Genomic DNA, 22,653 nt, shown 5'->3' with positions numbered 1-22,653 from the left:
AGGAGAGAAAATTTATGAAAAATGAAATAATTTGATATTTAAGGCTGGGGGCTGGGTAAAATAACTTAACATCTTTCTGTAAATAATTTTGTAAGTTTATGGCAGATCTACAATAATGATGAAATGTGATCTACACTCAGTAACCTACTCCGTTTTTATATCTGGTTCAATTACTGAACTCCTCACATAGGCAAAAGCAAGGAATCAGTTTCAGAGCTGGGAGTCAGGGACAGAACTCTAAGTTCCTTTCAAAGGTAATCAAAAATGACAATTCAGGGTTTCAATCCTGACAAAATCTGGGGAGCTAGTTTCCAGTATTATCCAGTGATACAGCCCAAGATAAGGGTAGAAACATTCTTACTAAAACCAGGAATATATTAAGAAATGGACTTTGTGTATACACCCTTCCAAGTGTTCCCTGTCTTATTGTTTGGTGGTAACACACCAAATGATGCTCAACCCAGAATTATGGATGTTATAGAAAGAGTAACGTTTATTTTCATACCCTACCTGACCACAGGCCCACTAATTGCCCAGCCCTAAATATGTCTCAAGTGGGTTCACTTGTCTTCATCTTTATTACCCTTGTTCTAGTACAAACTACACTTATTTCTTAGATATCCTACAATAATTTCCTTATATCCCATCAGACCCACTTTACACTAATTTATTTGAAAAATACAATGTTTCCTCTGCTTAAAGCCCGTCACTATTATTTTTGCCTTTAACATGAAACCTAAAGTTATAAAGCTGGGTTAATGTGGCCCTTATGATCTGACTCTGCCTCTTTTTATCTCAATGTTGTTCTACCTCCTTGGTCTTTGTAAGGGTTATTGTCTTGTGAGGTTTATTGCCGAGTTTAAAATGAGGAAACTGAGGCCAGCACAAAAAGATTAAATGCCAATTTCTTTAGCTCCCAGGCAGGTCCCCTGGTCCTGGGGAAAGAGGCCAGGGAAGTCACGCCCAAATTGGGCGTGGGGCTTTATAGGGAGTCAAGGCATTTGATTGGCTGTGGAGAAACAGGACGTGGACGTGGCAAGCTGCTATAGGTAGGTAGGCAGGATTTCCGGATGGGGCAACGTGCTATTGGGCAGGTTTTGGCGGGGCTTTCCAGGGGCGGGCTAGGTGTGGAGTGCAAAGGGGAGTTCCAAGGGTGGGATTGAGTGCCGAGTGCAGAGGGGATTTCCAAGGTGGAGCTAGATGATGGGCATATTCTGAGCTTGTCCGAGCTCCTGTGGAGGCAGCCAGCCTTACAGTCTTATCTACCAGGCTCTAACATGATTGAGCTTATTTAGTTAATCAAATGCCCTGGGTTTGTCCTGATTCAAAGCCTCCATGAAAGCATTTCCCTCTGCTTCCCCCTTGTCACCTCTCTTCACTTATTTACTTTCTAATATCCTAAAAAAATATGTTGGTTGTTAGGGAGCATTACAAATGAATGTTTGTGCCTGTAGTCAGGGAGTATTGTAAATGAATGCTTGTGCCCCTTCAAAATTTATAGGTTGAAGCCCTACGCCCCAATGTGATGATATTTGCAGACAGGGTCTTTAGAAGTAACTAAGGTCCGATGAGGTCATTAGGGATTAGTACTTTTCTAGGAAGAGACAATAGTGAGTTTAATCCCTCTTGCCCCCAACACACAGGCACTGTGGAAAATCCTTATGAGGATGTAGGAGAAGACAGCGGTTTGCAGCCATGAAGGGAGCCCACACCAGGAACCAATGGACTGATACCTTGATCTTGGACTTCATAGCCTCCAGAACTGTGCAAAAATAAGTTTCTGTTGTTTTAACAACCCAGATTAAGGTATCTTCTTATACCTAAGCTTACATCCTAAGCTAAGTAAGATTTCTTGATAAGTTTGGCTCCTAGAATAATTCACTCTGAATTTCTCTTTTTGGGTACAAAGTTTCACATTTGCCGTTCAGGCACTGCGCTCCAGCATGGGTGACAGAGTGGAACCTTGCCTCAAAATTATAAATAAATAAAGTAAAATTCCAAGTTTTACTCGATTTTCCTTAATTGTTTAAGTAATTAAATTAAAAAACAATCAAGAAAATTAAGTAATACTTAGAATTCTAGTTTATCGTTTTTTCCGAAGCAAGGGTAATATCTCTCTTTCATGCATGCATGCACACGCACATCACATGTGCACACACATAATCATGTTTTGGATTACTGATACATACACAAGTAATTCCATGAAATATCTGAAAGATTAACTTACATACTCTTTGTAAAGGACCTCTACGTTTCCCCTTTTTGTAAGTCTTAGAATGACTCAGTTGAAAGGAGCTGGTTATTCTAGAATTCCTAAAGAGAAAAGTGTTTAAAATATGAGAAAACTTTATTTTGTTACTGTAAATTTTCCCCAATTGATTCTAAATATTTTGTTGCTTATTATTCCTATAATTTAGAAAACAAAAGATTTTATTTTCAAAAGTCAATATTGGTCCAAGACTTTCATCCTTGACACTGCTGCTGCAATATAAAATGCACGTATTACATGTAGAGGTACGTATATCTAACCCCTGGAGCCAGCTCAATTAAGTCTTAGTGTGAGTTAATTCCTATTTATTGTCATTTTTCTCTCCTACTGCTATGATTGATTTTGGCTGGCCCAGTTGTATTTTGAATAGATAATTAGATTATTTTTATAATTCACCAAACACATGAAAAATAATTGAATGAAAATGTTCCAATGAAAATAATACTTGCCATGAGCATTTACTATATTAATCTAGAAACTAAACCTAGCCAGATTGTCAATATCTGAGTTTTTCTTTTTAAAGAAGTTACATTTTAATTAATTTTCCATTTTTTAAATCAAATTAGTGAAAAATGATTTATTTCTATCCTAGATTTGATGTGTTTCACTGAGAACTATATTACACTTCTCTGGCATTCTTTATTTAAAAAAATTTTAACTTCTTAACTTTGAGTTTTTCTTTACAATGTTGTAGTTTATGTTCCTATCTGTAGGTTATAAAAATATTTCTATATCTTTCAGAAAATTTTATCTCAGGTTTTAAGCATTAACATTATGTTTGCTATATCAGACATAATATATTTAAAATATGTAGACTTGGGAAATATTATTTTTCTTTATCTGATTTATTATCTATGCAGTTTTGTATTTGCTTTATTTTTTCATTTCAAATCCAAATTTAGTGAAATCTGCCAACAACTGAGATAATTATGTGTCAAATATCGGAATATAAACATATCAAGTCTTAAAACATACTTTTTAAGTGCTCTCATTTTTAAAAACCATAACTGAATATAAATTATTTGCATTTTGAGGGCTCTCTTACAAAGATTTTTAAAGTAATTGCCTAGAACAATGTATCAGGTAATTTGAATAAAATTAATCCCTTGTACTTTGTGATTAACCTTCTTACAGGTGATATACAAAGTACAGATGTATGTTTTCTACTTATTTGTTTGCAAATGGATATTTTTCTTATTGAGATATAATCATATTGTAACATTTTCATTTAAAGTAGTAGTAATCTAATATGCTTATATTTATATATTTTTAAACATTTTCTTAAAGATAAATTAATTGATTCAATCATCCACATTTGGAATTTACCCAGAATCTTCACCAAACTAAATGAATTCACATAGTGCTTATATGCTGCTCTCAGAGATAATGGGTCCTTTCAGGACATGACAGTTCATTGTAATCATTACTATAGTGGTGTACAAGTATTACCCTAATAGTTAAGAAAACACATGTTTTACTCACAAGTTTACTAAGCAGATGTCATACAACTTATGATATGACAAGCTTGGAATCTTCTCTTTCTTCAGTTTCTAAAAAATTTTAGCCCCATAGAAATGTGACTCTTTTTCAAAGTTTTGCAATAATTCACTTTTAGATCCATTATCTCTTTCAAAAACATGTGTAAATCTTATCAGAGCTTAAGGATTTCCAGACATCTCTTTTGCTATAATTCTTTGTTTAATTAATGAAGTGGAATATAAATATGTGAGTATGACCCAAAAGAAATAAAATATTGGAATTTTATGCCTTTTAAAAATTACATTGTGCTTTTTTATAAGCATAATTTTGAAAATGTTAAACTGAGGTGTCAAGGAAGATTTTGAGAAAGGATTTATGTTAGTAATTTTTCCATTTGTGTGATTTATACACGTGGAAATATGGTGATAAGGAATGAAAACAAAGCAAGCATAAATAAGTAAATATACCTAAACCTTATTATTAGCATATTTCAAGAACTTCACCCAAAGAAAACCTAGAAATAATCAACAGAATTAATTTTACTCAAAAACCTGAGCTAAAATTTTCTATTTTAAATCAATGCCCAGCTACCATATTACAGGCTGGAAGAAAAGACATCTGACTTGGGAAGTTGCCATGATGCAATTTGGAGATTTCCAGCAGCAAAACAGGAAAAAGAAGGAAAGGCAAATGCCAAAAATAAAATAATGCTAATGCAATATTTTTTAAAATTCAAGTAACCATCTAAGAACTTTTAAAAGGAAGAATAAGGTAAAGCATAAATAGAGGGAAGAGTAATTTCCACTAGAGGCCACTATCAACTGAGCAATCTCATAGAAAAAGAAAACAAAAAAGAATTGTAAAGCTAGTTGGAACTTCCAATTTTATCCAACATGTAGCAAGGTTAGAAGTTCTCACTTTCATCGTACAACATGAAAAAAAAGCAAACAAACTGAAAACCTTTTTTTTTTTTTTTTTTTTTTGGATCCAGAGAAATGAGTTTGTAAGGCAAATTACCACCCTGAAATCTAGAAAGACAAGTGGATCCAGAACAGTCACAGTCAAAAATCTGATTATCTGAAAGACAAGCTTCTGGAGACATAGACTGGTCATAATGCGTAAGTGGTGAATTTGCAAAATTTCTGGATGCTCAGTAGGAACTGGTATATAAATAAAAAATCCTCAGAGGTGCAGGTGAAGAGGAGTCCCTGCACTTTTATGAGTTTACGTTCAGGAAATACAAGTTTTTGTAGAGAAAATACAGGAAATAGTCCCTTGTGCTTGGAGTAGGGGCAAAGGAAGAGCAATTTTTTGAAAGTACATGCAGAGCCTTTTTCATTTAAAAGGCCTACTCTCCAGGGGAAAAGGCTGGCAGAGACTTATGTCCCAGTCAGATGAAGGAAGAGCATTCTTCCCCTCCACAGTCCCTAAGCTTTCTGTCTCATCGAACAAGAAACATTGGTGAACATAACAGACAACTAAAAGACTGAGATTTAACTGAAATAAATATGTAAAACTCATCCTTCACAACACCTAGCTCAATATTATCAATGCTCTGGTATAATAATGGAAAAGAGCTGAAAGAGTTGTAAGGCACAGAAAAAAAGAAAGACAAATACAAGGTCACTACAGGTGGTTAAAGCCTTGGCATCTATACCCACAGCAAACATTCAACAAAGCACTTACCAATATTAACATAAATTCTCAACTAAAGGCCTACTAACCTTAGATGCCATTGCCTGGAGAAATGTGCCTGGATATCAAGAACAAGTTACAAGAAAATCTAAAAGGCAAAACAAAACAGTCTGAAAAGACAGTGCAAGTATTAAAACTAGATTGATATGACTCGCATTTTAGGGATTATCAGACAGGAATTTAAAATAACATGGCTAATACGTTAAGGGCTTTAATGAAATAAGGAGACAACAGATTGATAATATAACAAAAGGGATGGAAATCCTAAGAAATAATAAAAAGAAAATGCTATAAATCAAAACCACTATAACAGAAATTATGAATGCCTTCAATCAACTCACCAATAGAATGAACATAACTGTTCTATTGATAGGAACTTCTCAAACTGAAAGACAATGAGAAAAAAAGAATGAAAAAAATAAGTAGAAGAAAACATGAAATAACTGTAGGACAATCTGAAAAAGTATAAGCACACACAAAGTTGGGATCCCAGAAGGAAATATAAGGGAACACAGCAGAAGAAATGTTTGAAGTAATAGTAACAGAAAACTTTCAGAAATTCATGACAGATTCCAAACCACAGATTCAAGAAGTGAAGAGAACATCAAGCAGGATAAATACACAAAAAAAGGTTACTTGCATAAATATTTATAGAAATGTCTATCTATATAGATTAGGATACATACATATACCCCCTCGAGAGGGTAACAACAAGCACACTCCAGAAGTCACAAGCACACCTAGTACCCAAGTCTTGGTTTCTAATGTCATTCTACAGTAAAAGTATCAAGGACTCTTTGGAGAAATAGGTGATTCTAGGCCTGATGCAAGAAATATGCACAATGAGCCTGGAACAACATCTAGCTTCAAAAATTAGGAAAATCTTTCCCTTCTTCTCACAGAAATGTCCCTGCCAGTTTCTGAGGATGCAAGAAAGACAGGCATAGGATTCAGATCTGGAGAAAAAGGTAATTTACCAATCCTAGAATTTACTTGATTCGAATTTGCTTGATTAGCAAAAGAAGCCTTGCTATACAGCTTAAACATTGCTGATAAGAATCCGTTTAAAAACAATGGCTTATATTTGTCCCCTGTAATTAAAGACACTATTAAATAGCTATAATTTATAAAACACTTTATAATAGTCCAAATCATTTCTATGCATCCACTATTTACATAAAATCATGACAGAACACTTCTGAGCAAGAAGGCCAACATTATTCTTTTAGCACCAGTGAAAAATTAGATATAAGGCTCTGAGTAAAATAGAACTAGGATAGAACATGGAATTGGCCTAGGGAATAGCCAGTCACATCGACTCTAATTTCTATGACTGAACAATATGTATAATGACAGATTCAGTGACCAGAGTTTGGGAAGATACAAGCCAGGCAACAAAGTTGGTACACAGGTGACCTCCTTCCAGGTACTTGGTGCAAGAGACTTCTGGATTTGAAAATTATACTACATAATATTTTAAATTGATCACTAAATTAAATATCTATTCTCCATTTATATTATAATGATGTAACACTGTAATATCCACTGTAGGTATTTTGTGTATTTTATATATACATATATAAAATTGCACTTTAGGTTCTGTGTTACTTGTGCAGAACATGCAGGATTGTTGCATAGGTACATACATGGCAATGTGGTTTGCTGCCTCCATCCCCCTGTTACCTATATCTGGCATTTGTGTATTTTTAATAGAAAAGCAACATAAAAGAAAGAAAAATTTAAATATATATATATTTTTATATACAGTATATTGCTATGATATCTTTCTCACACATTGAGATTAAAAAGAGATGTCTATAAAAGCATATTGAACATCATGTGTAGTCTGCTTACATGATCTTTTTTATATGCATCTGTGCATTTTTAGTTACTTTCACTTTTGTTAACTTTTAGTTATTGTCATTAAATCAATTACCTTTTCCTGGTAGAAAGTGAACACCTAATTCTTTTCAACTAAACAAAAAATATTAAAACAAATTTTTAATACAAAACGTTAAACAAACTGTCGATCACTGCATGAAGTGTCCAAATGGCTTTATTGTAATAAACAGAATTAAAATTTTAGAAGGATATGCCATTGCTCTTGAAGTAATTTACATTATTTATTAATGATTTTTTTAAAAAATTTAAATTAATGTGTTTAAAAATAAAAATTTTAAAAATTTTAATAATCTTATTTTGTTATAATCCTAATTAGCTAACAGTTATATGAGTTGTCCTATACTTTTTTCTCTTCTATGCTTACCTCAAGACCTACCTTCAAAAGAACACTGATTTTTCTTTTTGTTTCTTTCTTAGTGTGAAATTACTAGAATGTTTCTAGACAAAAGCTACCTGATTATCTTAATATTGAGATGCATAGAAGTCCTTTGACAAAATTCAATAGTGCTTTATGCTAAAAGCTCTCAATAAACTAGGTATTGATGGAACATATCTCAAAATAATAAAAACTATTTATGACAAACCCACAATCAAGAAGTGTTTCCTTTGAAAACTGGCACGAGTGCCCTCTCTCACCACTCCTATTCAACATAGTATTGGAAGTTCTGGCCAGAGCAATCAGGCAAGAAAAAGAAATAAAGAGTATTCAGGTAAGAAAAGAGGAAGTCAGATTGTCTCTATTTGCTGACCACATTATTGTATATTTAGAAGACCCCATCATCTCAGCTCAAAATCTCCTTAAGCTAATAAGCAACTTCAGCAAGGTCTCAGGATACAAAATCAATATGCAAAAATCACAAGCATTCCTATATACCAATAACAGACAAACAGAGAGCCAAATCAAGAGCGTACTCCCATTCACGATTACTACAAAGACAATAAAATACCAACAAAAAGAACTAACAAGGGATGTGAAGGACCTCTTCAAGGAGAACTACAAACCACAGCTCAAGGAAATAAGAGAGGACACAAACAGATGGAAAAACATTCCATGCTCATGATTAGGATGAATCAATATCGTTAAAATGGCCATACTACCCAAAGTAATTTATACATTCAGTGCTATCCCCATCAAGCTACCATTGACCTTCTTCACAGAACTGGAAAAAACCACCTTAAACTTCATATGGAACCAAAAAAGAGCCTGTGTAACCAAGACAATCCTAAGCAAAAAGAACAAAGCTGGAGGCATCATGCTACCTTAGTTCAAACTATACTACAAGTCTATAGTAATAAAAACAGCATGGTACTGGACCAAAACAGAGATATAGACCAATGGAACAGAATAAAGGCCTCAGAAAGAATGCCATACAACTACAACCATCTGACATTTGACCAATCTGACAAAAACAAACAATGGGGAAAGGATTCCCTGTTTAATAAATAGTATTGGGAAAATTGGCTAGCCATATGCAGAAAGCTGAAACTGGATCCCTTCCTTACACCTTATACAAAAATTAACTCCAGATGGATTAAAGATTTAATCATAAGAACTAACACCATAAAAACCCTAGAAGAAAACCTAGGAAATACCATTCAGGACATAGGCATTGGCAAGGACTTCATGACTAAAACACCAAAAGCAATGGCAACAAAAGCTGAAATAGATAAATGGGATCTAATTAAACTAAAAGGCTTCTGCACAGCAAAAGAAACTATCATTAGAGTGAACTGGTAACCAACAGAATGGGAAAAATTTTTTACAATCTACCCATCTGACAAAGGACTAATATCCAGAATCTACAAAGAACTGAAACAAATTTACAAGAAAAAAACAACCCCATCAAAAAGTGGGCAAAGGATATGAACAAACACTTTTTAAAAGAAGACATTTATGTAGCCAACAAACAATGAAAAAAAGCTCATCATCACTGGTCATTAGAGAAATGCAAATCAAACATACATTGAGATACTATCCCATGCCAGTAAGAATGGTGATCATTAAAAAATCTAGAGACAACAGATGCTGGCGGGGATGTGGAGAAATAGGAACACTTTTTTTTTTTTTTGAGACGGAGTTTTGCTCTTGTTACCCAGGCTGGAGTGCAATGGCATGATCTCGGCTCACCACAACCTCCGCCTCCTGGGTTCAGGCAATTCTCCTGCCTCAGCCTCCTGAGTAGCTGGGATTACAGGCACGTGCCACCATGCCCAGCTAATTTTTTGTATTTTTAGTAGAGATGGCGTTTCACCATTTTGATCAGGATGGTCTCGATCTCTTGACCTCATGATCAACCAGCCTCAGCCTCCCAAAGTGCTGGGATTACAGGCTTGAGCCACCGTGCCCGGCCAGGAACACTTTTATACTGTTTGTGGGACTGTAAATCTGTTCAACCATTGTGGAAGACAGTGTGGCAATTCCTCAAGGATCTATAAATTGAAATACCAATTGACCCAGCAATTCCATTACTGGATATATGCCCAAATGATTATAAATTATTCTATTATAAAGACACATGCACATGTATGTTTATTGCAGGACTGTTTACAACAGCAAAGACTTGGACCAACACAAATGTCCATCAATGATAGACTGGATAAAGAAAATGTAGCACATATACCCCATGGAATACCATGCAGCCATAAATGGATGAGTTCTTGTCCTTTGCAGGGACATGGATGAAGCTGGAAACCATCATTCTCAGCAAACTGACACAAGAACAGAAAACCAAACACCAGATGTTCTCACTCATAAGTGAGTGTTGAACAATAAGAACACATGGACACAGGGTGGGGAACGTCACACACCAGGGCCTGTTGGGGGGTTGCAGGGAGCTAGGGGAGGGATAGCCAGGGGGTGGAGGGATCAGGAAGGGATAACATCAGGAAAAATGCCTAATGTAGATGTTGGGGAATGAATGCAGCAAACCACTGTGAAACGTGTAGACCTATGTATCAATCCTGCACTATCTGCACATGTACCCCAGAACTTAAAGTATAATTTTTAAAACTTAAAAATCAAATTAAAAAAATGAATGATTTCTATTATTCATACATATATCTTACTTTTTTACTCATACTTTTTTCTAACTTACTATTCATTACTTTAGTAATTTATTCTAATTAGTTTTTTAAATTCTATAAAATTTTCTGTATTCAATTAGCTTATATTTCTTTTTGAAAATAGCATTATCTGTTAACAGTGAAACAACAACAATCTTTCTACTTTGAAATCTCTCACTGCATCTATTTTTTGTATTCTTTCCTTTTTATTTGTCATCTTTTTCCCTTTTTAAATTGGTTATATTTCATTTGTTTCTGTAAGACTAGATTCAGTAAACTATTGGAACAAAAGACAAATCCTCTGTCAATTTTTTCCTCTTTTTCTACAACAGTTAGATTCGTATTATGTGTCATCAGATTCCACCATCTTAGTGAAAAAAGTTGCAGGCAATTTTTAAGAACCTGTCTTCACAAGGTCACCCAAACAGAAATAGATCTTAAGGAATGTAAAAAAAAAAAGTGTTTGAACAGTTTAATTGGATTTGTCATTTTAACTTGTTTAAAGAAACATTTAACTTACTAAATGTCAAGCAACTGTCTTGTCACATTTTTGCCCAAATAGATGTTACTGTATTGTACAGCAGTAATTTTGGAAGGTTGATATAGATACCGCCAGAGAAAATTTTCCCATTGTACAGAATAGTGATTGTTATTTTCTCACTCCATTGATATCAGAGTCTTGCCTATAGAGATTTATGTAGGCTGTATTTTTGTAAGCACATGTAACTATAATCCTGGCCAGCTTTCTTGCTGTGAACACCATTAGAATTGAGAATTTTAGTGATCTCATCATAAATCCCTCCAACTGTTAAACATCCAGTGACGATAACAAAAAATAAAACCTATTCATAAGAAAAGTGTAAGTTCTACCTCCTCACATCCAATATGTAATCCACTTAAAACCACAGTGTATCAATCTATTCACAATAGATTATAGAACTTAGATTTAAAGAAGATATTAAAGATATTTATTCATTTAGCCATTTTATGATAGCTGTAATATTATTTTTATGAAAGACATCAAATTAAATGTATTTCTTCCTGATGTATCTGTCACTGTTTAAAAACAATATTAACAATCTTTTGGCCACAGATAGTTCATTCTAAACAGTTCATATTACTTCACTTAGATCAGTCAGTATGGCCCCCATAAACCATATAGCTATACAATTAATCATTTATTACACGCAATATAAATCACAGACTCATTTACATATTTTTCAAAGACGGGATTCTTGTTTACATATAAAATAATGATTTCAAAAATACCTTCATAAGGCAAAATTCATCAAAGACATTACTAGATCTATTTATGATTCATTTAAACATTTTACCAAAAGTGGGGCACAATTATAGATGGTCTCAATTTCATTCCAGTGTAATACAAAGTATAAATTTAAGTTATCTGAAAGGTATCCTCTTAATTCAATTACACAAATTCAGAATTAATTGGGTCTTCCAATTTATGGTGTCCATTTATTTCAATCCCTTTTGATGTCTTTGATAAGGTTTTCATAGTTTTCCACATCTGGGCTTTCTACATATTTTGTTGAATTTATTTCTAAGTATTTTATTCTGTTGAATAATATGATAAATAATATAATTCCTTAATTTTGTATTTTAGTTGTACATTGCTCATATATAAAGAAGCCGTTGACTTTTCTATATCACCTTCTATCCTACAAGCTTGTGAGACATGCCGATTTGGAATTGTTTACTGAAATAATCATATCATTTGTCTAAAAAGTTTTCTTTCTTCTTCATCTATTTATATATCATTTATTTGATCTCTTATTGCACTAATAAGGACTTCCAATATGGTACTGAATAGGAGTGGTGAGAGAAGACATCCTGCTTATTCTCAACTGTAGCATCCAGTTCCTCAGGATCAAGTATGGTGATAGCTGTAAGATTTTTTTTGTAGATATTCTTTATCAAATGTAGAAAGTTTTCTATTTCTAGTTTGCTGAGATTTTTTAACATGCAGGTGTTTTGGATTTTGTTTAATACTTCTTCTGTGTTGATATGATAGACAAATTTTCTTCTTTATCTTTTTGGTTTGGTGCCTTACACCAATTCACTTTCAAATATCATATTAACCTTGTATATTCGGAACAAATTGTATTTTGTCATAGTGTATAATTCTTTCCACATATTGTTGGATTCTATTTGCTAATATTTTGTTGAGATTTTTTGCTTCTATATTCAAAAGTAATGTTTACCCAAACTTTTCTTTTCTTGTAATTCCTATATCTGATTTTGATATTGAGATAATGATAGTCTTACATAATGAGTTTAGGAAGTGTTCCCTCTCATTCGACATTCTGAGATAGATTGTGAAAAATTGCTGTTATTTCTCCCTGAAATGTTTGTTAGAATTCACCATTGGACCTGGGGATTTTTTTGTTATTAATTGTTAATTTAATTTAGTTAATACATATAAGGCAATTAAAATTATCAATTTCCCTTTGATTGACTTTGAGTTGTTTGTATCTTTTTCAGAATTGTTCCATTTCATATTATCATATTTAGGGGCGCAGAGTTATTCAAGGTCTTTTTATCATCCTTTCAATGTCTATGGAATCAGTTTTGATAGCCCTCTTTTATTCATTTTGTGTCTTTTTGTCTCGATTGAAGTTTATCGGCTTTATTAATCTTTTCAAAAAAGTAGCATTTAGCTTCATTTACTTCTGTGCCATTTTCTTTTGCATTTCGTTGATTTCTCTTCTAATTTGCATTTCTTTCTTTTGCTCAATTTAGGCTTACATTGTTCTTCATACTGTAGGTTCATAAATGTAAAAGCTTGGAGTTTTGATTTTAGATACCTCCTAATATATTAATTAAGCACTACAGATTTCCCTTTCTACTGAATGTTTTCACTGCATACCACGTGTTGATAAATTGCATTTTACTGTTATTTAGAATCAAATTTGTTTTAACTTCTCTTGAGAGCTCTTCTTGGCCATTTTGCTATTTAGAATTATATTTTAAGCTATCAAATATTTACAATATCCAGCTATGTTTCCATTATTGATTTTTAGGTTTATTCCATTGTGGCCTAGGAATATATTTTCTATGATATCTATTCTTTAAAATTTGTGAAAGCATTTTCATGAGCCAAACTTTAGTTTTTCTTGGTGAATGTTTCATGTGATATTAAGAAGAATATGTATTTTGTGGTTGGAGGGAATATTTTATAAATGCCAGTTAGATCAAGTTGATAGATTGTGCTGTTCACATCAACTATATATACCCTTACAGATTTTCTGCCTGCTTGATCTATCAATTAATAAATCAGAGGTTTTGATATCTCTCACTGTAACATTGTAACACTATTTCTCCTTTTAGTTGTGTCAGTTTTTGCCTCACATTTGATGATCTCTTGTTAGAAACATTTACGCTGAGGACTGTTATATCTCCTTAAATAATTTATCCCTTTATTATTATATAATGCCCATTTTTTATCACTGATAATCTTCCTGTTTCAAAGTCCACTTTGTCTGACATTAACATAGCTTTTTCTTTAATATATTCTGATAATTTCTCTTTTAATTTGTACATTTTGATAATTCATATTTAAAGTGATAACTGATATAGCTTCATTACATTTCTATTGCCAGAGAAAATAAGTAGTAAGATACACAGACAAATACACACACAAACACACACGAAGATATTTATTATAAGATTTTGGTTCAAGTGATTATGAAGACTGACAGGTATCAATAACAGCATGAACTGGCAAGGTGAAGACACAGGAGAGCTGATTGTGGAGTTCCAGTCGGAGTCCACAGGGCCAAGGACTAGGAAAGCTGATTTTTTAACTCCCAACTGATGGCTGGCAGGTTGAGATCCACGAGGATCTGAAGTTTCAGCTGTGGTTCAAAGTCAGGGGTAAAGCTGATATCTTAATTCAAAGGCAGTCAGACACGAAAGAATTCTTCTTACTCAAGGGAGGGCTAGACTTTGGATCTATTCAGGCCTTCAACTAACTGAATTAGGTTCACCCATAAGAGGAAGGACAATCAGCTTTACTTAATCTACTGATTTCAATGTCAATTTTGTTAACTTTACCAAAATCATCATCACAGAAACACTGATAATGCTTAATCTAATATCTAGAAATCCCATGGCCCAGTCAAATTGACATACAAAATTAACTATTGTAATATTTATAAAGTTTGGGATTGTTTTCTATTTGTTGAACTTGTATTGTCTATATCCTCATTCTTTTTTCTGTTTTTTTTTTATGGTTTTAATAGACCATTTTATATTTCCATTTAATTTCCCAACTTAAACAAAAACAACTGGTTGCTTTAGAGTTTGCAATATTCATTCATAACTAATTTAAGTCCACCTTCCAATAACACCATGATGCTTCATATCCAGTGGAAGTACCTTATGACAGAGTAGTTCAAATCCTATTTCTTGTGCCTCATAAGTTTAGTTCATTCATCTAACCAATTCATATCCAAGAGACCAAAGAGAACCTGCAAGGCATTTTCTGGCTAGCCCCAGATGTCATCTCAATGTTACACTGACTATATTTGATCAGTTACAAATGAGTCGTAGAGCAGCCCAAATTCATGTGGAAGAGATTTATATAAGTACTGGAAGTTATGATTTATTGGGTAAATTTACTTAAAAAATAGTTTTGCTAATCTATTCCCCAACTAAAATATCTGTTTTTTCAACATTATGTGATTGAATTTGTTTTTCCCTTGGCCTTTTATATTATTTCTTTCCTCCTCCTCCTTCTTCTTTTATCTCTGCTGCTTTTGTCTGCCCATCACTATCCATTTTTTAATTTCAAACTTTTACATTTGGCCTGTCTTTCTAGCTACCTAAGATCCTTCTGAATAGTTAATTTGTTATCTATAATATCTATTATTGTTTCCAACTCCATGTGTGCACAAGTTTAATAAGGATCTTATCAGAATTTGCATCCAATTGATAGAAATATGGCAAAGAAGAGAGTCAGGGAAAAATCACAAAACATGTCAAAACGAGTTGAATTTGAACAGTGTTGATGGGTCGTTGGTTATATTCATTTGTCCAATTTGCCATGCTGTGTACATTTCTCCATTTTACACAACAGGATATCATGTGAGGGCTTGTCAAGCGCTTTCTGAAAACCATTTTCATTTTCTCTGCAGCACTTCTCTGAGCTTATATTCTCATAACCATATCAAAAAAGACAATCGAACTAGCTTAGTGTGACTTATTTAATGGCTCATATTAGTTCCTCATCATCACCACTCTCCTTTATAGGTATTCTAACATCGTTCTTTTATTAATAGACTCTGGGAAATTATTCAATCTGGCATCAAGATCTCTAGTTTGCAGAATATTCCTTCTTTTTGGTCTCAAAATTTGCAAATGTTTTTGACAGTCTAATTTTTCCTATGCTTCTCGACTAATTGTTAGTAGTTAAAATTCCACATTCTAATTGCCATATCTTTTAATGCCTCACAGTTTCATCCCGTGCAGAATATAAAAAACAATTTTGTCATTCTCTTACAATTTCTTTACTTTTGACTCAAATTCCTCTTACTAATATAGCAAGTGCTACATTTTCCATTCTAGTGTAAAATATTTTCTTTAGCAAGAAATAGAGGGCACAACGTAAGTGAAATAACATTTTTTTCTCGATATCATTATTAATATTTTCTCAAGGAGTGGGCTTACAGCATTTTGGCTCCTCTTTCTCTTAGCATTACTGAAATCACCTTCTAAACTTCTTCATTAGTTTTTATTTTTTCCTATAAATGTCGGTTTCTCATTTGGGATGTGACTGATACTTTATTATATCATTTTCGGGTTTTATAAAAAAAAAATTCAATCTGAGCTTAACCCAGAGGGTTTTTTTTTTTTTTTTGTAAAATCAGATTAGCCTCTTTATATATTTATGATTTACACCTTGCTTTTCCTCACCAAACATTTAAGGTGATTATATTTCAATGCATTTCAAAATTTTTCCTCAATGAATCATTCATAATTATGCTTTCAGAATCATTTTTTTCAAAACTTGCCAGTACATCTAACACATTCCCATTTAGAGGCTTAGCAGCAATTGATCTTCCTTTCTAAAATCTGGAAATACAAACCTCTGTGCATTTTTCTCCTATTTGCTGACAATTCTCTAATGACATAGAAATATTCCTCTAGGTCATCGATATGGTTTGGCTCTGTGTCCTGACCCAAATCTCATGTTGAATTGTGATCCTGAGTGTGGGAGGTAGAGCCTTGTGGGAGGTGATTGTATCATGAAGGTGGCCAATTTCTCCCACTTGGAACAATAGAATTTACCCAATGCCTATACTCCCATTGTGTCTTGTAAGTGTCTAACTTTTTTTTTATAGGCTCATAGGTAAAAGGGACTTACCTTTTCTCAGATGAGACTTTGGAATTGGACTTTGAGTTAATTCTAGAATGAGTTAATACTCTGGGGGACTGTTGGGAAGTCCTGATCATGTTTTGAAATGTCAGAAGGATGTGAGATTTGGGTGGGTCCAGTAGCTGAATAATGTGGTTTAGTTCTGTGTCTCCACCAAATCTCATGTTGAATTGTGATCCTGATCCTGAGTGTTGGAGGTGGGACCCGGTAGGAAGTGATTGGATCATGAGATGGTTTCTAGTGGTTTAGCACATCCTCCCAGTGCTGTCTCACGATGAAGTTCTCATGAGATCTGGTTGTTTGAAAGTGTGTAGCAGTTCCCCCTTTGCTCTTTCTGTCTTTCCTGCTCTGCCATTGGAAGATGTGACAGCTTTCCTTTTGCCATTTGCCATAACTGTAAGTTCCCTGAGGCCTCCCCAGCCATGCCTCCTGTATAGCTTGTGGGACTGTGAGCCAATTAAACCTCTTTTCTTTATAAAGTATTGAGTCTCAGCTTTAGATGAGTTAAATCTATACACACTTTTTATAATAGTTTATATATGATCTTTAATATGTCTTTTGTCCCTTTGTTTTTATTTTTACACATATATTTGGTTTGACATATTGATTAACATTTTATTTCTATTTATTCTTATTTCATTCCTATTTAGTGTTCAAATATTATCAATATGCTAATATTGTACTGATGGTACCTAAATATTGTCACCAAGCAATATTTGCACATAGAAGCAAATACCATGGCACTAGTTTTTGAGAATAGAAAAACTTTATTGCAAAATGACTGGCAATTAGACAAGAGGAAACTTGCAAACCTGTCTTCCCAAGCTGAAGGATGAGTTGAGATTTATAAGCTAAGATATGAGGTGTGAGCTATTGGATCTTGCAATAAGGTGATGCCAGGACACATAATCTAACTGGAACATTCAGGGCAACACAAGAAAGTACTTGATCTGATCCTGCCATGCAGTATCCACTTCTTAATTTAGTCCCCACTCCTTGGTCTGAGCACTTAGGTTTCACCTAAGTGGGTGTGGTCTTGGCTGATCTGCACATACTCAATTTATGTGACCTTCAACCTGGGGGTTCATAGCAACTAAAAATAACTCACAAGTTTATCACATAAAAGTTGAGCAAGATTGTTCTAGTGAAGTTACAATATTAAATTCCTCTTTTTAAATGGCATCTTTCCCCAGTCAAAAACAGATTGTAATGTTACTTTTCCTAATTATATAATTTCTACATATTACTCTTTCATCTTCATTTCAATCTTTGTTATAATCATAAAATTAACACATGTGTAGCTGTGAAAAGAATTTCTCACCACCAATCCTATAAAATTATTTTCCCAATTATCCTTTGGTTAAAAGAAAATGCCTTCTACAATAAATCATTTATAAAAAACTTTACCTGAATAGCTCATGAGCATAATATTCACCAAATTATTGCATGTTGAAAATATTTTCTGTATTCTTGATTCTTAAAATTTTTGTCCTGAATTTTTAAAAAATTGTTACCCTAAAGTTATATATTACAAAATATCATTAAGACATTTTATGCTTAACTTACTTGGTTTTTTGATTTTTTTGTGTCCTTTGACTTTTTCTTTTCTTTGATGTTTTGCATGAACACCCAAAAAGACTTTTTCCTAATGTGAAAGTTAAATGATAGAATTATTTTTCAGAATTGATCTTCTAACTAAATTTTTAGTTAAATACTATCTCCATTAATTCCAGCCTGGCCAACATGGTGAAACAATGTCTCTACTAAAAATACAAAAATTAGCAAAGGGTGGTGGTGCACACATGTAATCCCAGCTGCTCAAGTGTCTGAGGCAGGAGAATCGCTTGAACCCAGGAGGCAGAAGTTGTAGCAAGCGGAGACCACACCACTGCACTCTAGCCTGGGCATCACAGTGAAACTGTTTCAAAAAAAAAAAGAACTAGCTCCATTCAAATTGTTTCTTATTTTTTGATTTCTGAAACATAGTTAGAAATTTGTTTAATATTGTATATTAGTACTATTGTTAGGTGGAGTGAGATGGTTGAATGAAACCCTCCAGACATCTGCTCTCCCCACAGTAGAAACACAAAATTGAACAACTGTCTATGCAAGAAAGCACCTTCATAGGAACCAAAAATCAAGTGAGTAATCACAGTACCTGGTTTTAACATCATTACAAGGAAAGAGAAACTGAAGATGGGGGTAAAAAATGTCTTGAATTTCCAAGGCCACCCTCCACCATCCCCTGGCAGCAGCTGTATGGTGCAGACAGATAATCTGTGTGTTCCTGGGAGAGAAAGCTTGCGAGATTGCATTGGAACTCAGTACTGCCTTCTCACAGCAGAAAGCAACATAGGGAAGAATTCAGCTTGTGCCCACGGAGAAAGCTTTTAGACCATATCTAGACAGAGGGGAATGATCCATCCCAGTGATTGAAAAGTAGGGTACCAGACAGTGTGTCAAGCCTCCCATTCCAAGCTCTAGCTACTTGATGACATTTCTAGACACACCCTGAGCCAGAAGGAAACCCCACTGCCTTGAAAGAAAGGATCCAGTCCTGGCAGAATTTATCACCTGCTGACTAAAGAGCCCTAGGACCATGAATAATCTGCAATGGTAACAAGGCATCACTCGCTGCTGGCCTCACCCAAGGCCATGCTGGCTTCAGTTGTAACACAGCATACTTCCAGCAATGTGTACATACAGGGAAAGCCTCCTTGTTGAGAAAAGGAGAAGGAAGAGTAACAAGAACTTTGTATTGCAGCTTGAGCATCAGCTTGCCCACAGTAGAGTAGAGCATGAAGCAGGGGCCTGCCATCCCTAATTCCAGGCACTGGCTTCTGGATGGCATTTCTAGACCTGCCCTAGGTCAGAAGGGAGCCCACTTCACTGAAGGACTAACTCATGCCTAAGAGCATTCACCAAAAGCTGACTGAAGAGTTCTTGGGCATTGAAGAACATTGGTGGTAGACAGGTAGTGCTCGCTACAGATCTGGGGCAGTGGTGGCCGCAGGGAGAGACTTCTTCTGCATGAGGAAGAAAGAGAGAAGAGTGACAAGGTCTTTGTAGCATGGTTGCCAGCTCAACCACAATAGAACTGAGCACCAAGTAGATTCCTAAAGTTTCCAACTACGGGTCCTGGCTCCTGGACAGCATTTGTAGACCAGGCCTGGACCAGGGGGAGCTTGCCACCCTCAAGGGAAAGACACAAGCCTCTTTGGCTTTACCATTTTCTGACTGAAGAGTCCTTGGGCCTTGAATGAACACTGACAGTAGCCAGGCAGTGGTCACCACGTTCCTTGGGTGAGACCCAGTGTTATGCTGTCTTCAAGTCTGACCAAGTGCAGTCCCAGTAAGGGTGACCACAGGGGTGCCTGTATTATCCCTAACCCACCTCCAGGTATCTCAGCATGGAAAGAGAGTAATCTGTTTGTTTAAGGGAAGGGAAGAGAATAAGAGTCTCTGCCTGGTAATTCAGGTAGTTCTCTGAATCTTACTCAAGACCACCAAGATGGTACTGCCATGAGGCTGCAAGAGCCACATCCTCGCTGAGCTTATAGGGTGCTCCTTGACGCAGATGTGGAGTGATCAAAGATTTAGATCACAACACATAATACCCTTTGAATACTTGGAAAGTCTTCCCAAAAAGGATAGGCACAAACAAGCCCAGACTACAAACACTGCAATAAATACCCTACTCTTCAATGTCTAGATATCTACAAATATCCACAAACATCAAAAGCATCCTGGAAAACATGACCTCACCAAATAAACTAAGTAAGAAACCATTGACCAAACCCAGAGTGACAGAGATATGTGATCGTTTAGATTGTAATTCAAAATAACTGTTTTGAGGAACCTCAATAAAATTCAAGATAACAAAGAAGGAACTGAGAAGCTTATCAGATAAACTTAACAAGGAGATTGAAGTAATTTTTAACAGTTAATAGAAATTCTAGAGCTGAAAAAATTCAATTGACACTAAAGAATGCATCAGAGTCTCAACAGCAGAATTGGTCAAGCAGAAGAAAGAATTAGTAAACTTGAAAACAGTCTATTTGAAAATAAACAGTTATAGGAGACAAAAGAAGGAAGAATAAAAAAGAATAAAGAATGCCTGCAAAATATAGAAAATAACCTCAAAAGGGCAAATCTAAGAGTTATTAGCCTTAAAGAAGAGGAAAAGAGAGATTAGGGTAGAAAATTTATTCAAAGGGATGGTAACAGAGAATAGAACATTCCAAACCTAGAAAAAGATATCAATATTCAACTGCAAGAAGGTCATAGGACACTAAGCAGATCTAACTAAAATAAGACTATGTCAAGTCACTATCATTTAGTAATCAAACTCCCAAAGGCAAAGAATAAAGAAAGGATTCTAAAAGCAGCAAGAAGAAAAAATATGTATATATATATATATATACAAAGGAGCTTTAATATGTCTGGCAGCAGGCTTCTCAGTAGAAATCTTACAGGCCAGGAGACAGTTACATGGTGTAGTGTGACCACACCCTATCATGTTTCTAAAGGTTGTATGTCCAGTCCCTGAAGGCCAGGTGATGATCCAAGCCCTTGTCTCCAGCTGAGGAGCAGGTGTCCCTGATAACCCAAACATCCTGGAGAATATGTGAAAACCTACCAAGGAAAACAGTTTCATTGCACACACACAATAGACAAAGAGCCAGAAAATTAGCTTAAAAGCAGCTTACGAATTAGAGGTGGTACTTATGTCTAAAGCTGTCCTGCTGCCATCCAGAAGTGTCTGAAATAGAAGCCCTAATAAACTCGTCTACTCACAAGATGAACTTTTCCAAGTCATTCTTTGGTCCCTTGTCTCCTTGCCAGTCTGGAGGATAATTTTTTAATATGGTTCTGGGTGTTTCTCATTAAACATGGCATCTCTAAAATGCTGTAGGAGTTTGGGCATGGTGGCTAACACCTATAATCCAAGTACTTTGGGAGGTAGAGACAGGTGGATCACTTCAGGTCACGAGTTTGAGACCAGCCTGGCCAACATGGTGAAATCCTGTCTCTACTAAAAAATACAAAAATTTGCCGGGTATGGTGACATGTGCCTGTAATCCCAGCTACTCGGGAGATTTCGGGAAGAGAATCACTTGAACCAAGGAGGTGGAGGTTGCAGTAAGTCGAGATCATGCCACTGCACTCCGGCGTGGATGACAGTGAGACTCCATCTCAAAAAACAAACAAACAACAAGCAAACAAATAAATAAATAAAAGTAAAAGTAAAGTGCTGTGGGAAAATCTTTTTAATCCTAGAATAGTATGTTCAGTAAAAATAATCTTCAAACATGAAGGAGAAATGAGATTTTCTCAGACAAACAAAAACTGAGGGATTTCATTAACATCAGGCCTACCCTACAAGAAATACTAAAGGATATTCTTCTTTCTGAAAGATACTAATGTAAGTGAGCAGTAAGAAATCATCTGACAGTGCAAAACTCAATAGTGATAGTAAAATACACACAAAAAAACAATATTGTAACACTGAAATTTTAGGGTGTGAACTACTTGTATTTTGAATAGAGAGACAAAAACAGTACCTATGAAAAATAATGACAACTTTTCAAGACCTAGACAAGGTAAGATAAATAGAAACAACACAAGGATAAAAAGTTGTAGATGAAGCTAAAGTGTAGAATTTTTATTAGTTTTCTATTTGCTTGTTTCTTTGTTTTTACAATCAGTGTTAAGTTGTCATCAGTTTAAAATAATGGATTATAGACATTATCTTCAAACCTCATGGTAATCTCAAATTTAAGAAGCATATGACAGATAAAAAATAAATAAAGAGCAGGAAATTAAAACATAGCACCAGAGAAAATTA

The sequence above is a fragment of the Callithrix jacchus genome, chromosome 2 (assembly GCF_049354715.1).
Source record: "Callithrix jacchus isolate 240 chromosome 2, calJac240_pri, whole genome shotgun sequence".
Classification (NCBI taxonomy): domain Eukaryota; kingdom Metazoa; phylum Chordata; class Mammalia; order Primates; family Cebidae; genus Callithrix; species Callithrix jacchus.
The sequence above is the reverse complement of the archived record's forward strand: the minus strand, read 5'-3'. Positions refer to the sequence as shown.